This window comes from Paramisgurnus dabryanus, chromosome 13, assembly GCF_030506205.2.
Source record: "Paramisgurnus dabryanus chromosome 13, PD_genome_1.1, whole genome shotgun sequence".
In the NCBI taxonomy this organism is placed as follows: domain Eukaryota; kingdom Metazoa; phylum Chordata; class Actinopteri; order Cypriniformes; family Cobitidae; genus Paramisgurnus; species Paramisgurnus dabryanus.
Window position 1 is genome coordinate 11,892,276 of NC_133349.1, and position 2,809 is coordinate 11,895,084.

A 2,809-nucleotide genomic window follows, 5' to 3' on the forward strand; every position below is an offset into this window, starting at 1 on the left:
TGCTTCCCATAATGGACCTCTGTGTGTGTGTGTGTGTGTGTGTGTGTGTGTGTGTGTGTGTGTGTGTGTGTGTGTGTGTGTATTGGAGATGATACAGATTAGACTACAAAATCAGTCCTGAATTACTTAATCATTTTACATTTAGATTTAATTATTGTAAATAAACATTATAACCCAAATTTTTTAATAACACTTTATAATAAGGTAATATACATTAACAGTACACTGTCAGATAAAATGGTCAAAAAAGCTGACACTGGGGCAGTACACTTAAAAAAAAGGCCCAAATATGTACCATTTAGGTATGTACCATACATTTGGCACCAGTATGTATCTTTGAGGTACAAATATGCACTCTTTGATACCAATATGTACCTATGAGGATGTAATACGCACTCTTTGGTACCAATATGTTCCTCTGAGATACTAATACGCACTCTTTGGTACCAATGTGTACCTCTGAGGTACTAATACACACTCTTTGGTACCAATATGTACCTCTGAGGTACTAATAAGCACTCTGGCACCAAGTACCTCTGAGGTACTAATACGCACTCTTTGGTACCAATTTGTACCTCTGATGTACTAATTTGCTCTCTTAGGTACCAGTATGTACCTCTGACATACTAATATGCACTCTGTGGTACATCTGAGGTACTAATACGTGCTCTTTGGTACCAGTATGTACCTCTCAGGTACTTATAAGCGCTCTTTGGTACCAATATGTACATCTGAGGTACTAATACGTGCTCTTTGGTACCAATGTGTACCTCTGAGGTACTAATACACACTCTTTGGTACCAATATGTACCTCTGAGGTACTAATAAGCACTCTGGCACCAATATGTACCTCTGAGGTACTAATAGGCACTCTTTGGTACCAATTTGTACCTCTGATGTACTAATACGCTCTCTTAGGTACTAGTATGTACCTCTGACATACTAATATACACTCTGTGGTACATCTGAGGTACTAATACGCGCTCTTTGGTACCAATGTGTACCTCTGCGGTACTAATACGTGTTCTTTGGACCAGTATGTACCTCTCAGGTACTTATACGCGCTCTTTGGTACCAATATGTACATCTGAGGTACTAATACGTGCTCTTTGGTACCAGTATGTACCTCTCAGGTACTAATATGCGCTCTTTGGTACCAAAATGTACATCTGAGGTACTAATACGTGCTCTTTGGTACCAGTATGTACCTCTCAGGTACTAATATGCGCTCTTTGGTACCAAAATGTACATCTGAGGTACTAATATGTGCTCTTTGGTACCAGTATGTACCTCTCAGGTACTAATATGCGCTCTTTGGTACCAATATGTACCTCTGAGGTACTAATATGCTCTCTTTGGTACCAATATGTACCTCTGACGTACTAATATGCACTCTTTGGTACCAATGTGTACCTCTGAGGTACTAATATGCTCTCTTTGGTACCAATATGTACCTCTGAGGTACTAATATGCTCTCTTTGGTACCAATATGTACCTCTGACGTACTAATATGCACTCTTTGGTACCAATGTGTACCTCTCAGGTACTAATACGCGCTCTTTGGTACCAATGTGTACCTCTGCGGTACTAATACGTGCTCTTTGGACCAGTATGTACCTCTCAGGTACTTATACGCGCTCTTTGGTACCAATATGTACATCTGAGGTACTAATACGTGCTCTTTCGTACCAGTATGTACCTCTCAGGTACTAATATGCGCTCTTTGGTACCAATATGTACCTCTGAGGTACTAATATGCTCTCTTTGGTACCAATATGTACCTCTGACGTACTAATATGCACTCTTTGGTACCAATGTGTACCTCTGAGGTACTAATACGTGCTCTTTGGTACCAGTATGTACCTCTCAGGTACTAATACACGCTCTTTGGTACCAATATGTACCTCTGCGGTACTAATACGTGCTCTTTGGACCAGTATGTACCTCTCAGGTACTAATACACGCTCTTTGGTACCAATATGTACCTCTGAGGTACTAATACGTGCTCTTTGGTACCAGTATGTACCTCTCAGGTACTAATACGCGCTCTTTGGTACCAATGTGTACCTCTGAGGTATTAATACACACTCTTTGGTACCAATATGTACCTCTGAGGTACTAATAAGCACTCTTTGGTACCAATATGTACCTCTGAGATACTAATACGCACTCTTTGGTACCAATGTGTACCTCTGAGGTTCTAATACACACTCTTTGGTACCAATATGTACCTCTGATGTACTAATACGCACTCTTTGGTACCAATATGTACCTTTGAGGTACTAATACGCGCTCTTTGGTACCAATATGTACCTCTGAGGTACTAATAGGCGCTCTTTGGTACCAAAATCTACCTCTGAGGTACTAAAACGCACTCTTTGGTACCAATATGTACCTCTTACGTACTAATACGCACTCTTTGGTACCAATATGTACTTCTGAGGTATTAATATGCCCTCTTTGGTACCAATATTAACCTCTGAGGTACTAATATCTTTGGTACCAATATGTATCTCTGGGTACTAATATTTTTGGTACCAGTATGTACCTCTGAGGTACTAATATGCAATCTTTAGATGCCAAGGTGTACTTTTTGAAAGTGTACTGCTCCAGTGACAGCTATAGGGACCATTTTTTTGACCATTCCTGACAGTGTTGTTATGAACTATTTTTTTCACTACAAAGATGTTAAAGGTTCTTTTTGGAACCATTCAGCCAAAAATGGTTTCTTCTATGGAATGGTGAAGCACCTTTTATTTTAAACTAATATTATAGTGTAAACTAATTTTTACCAAGAAAAATGGCTGCT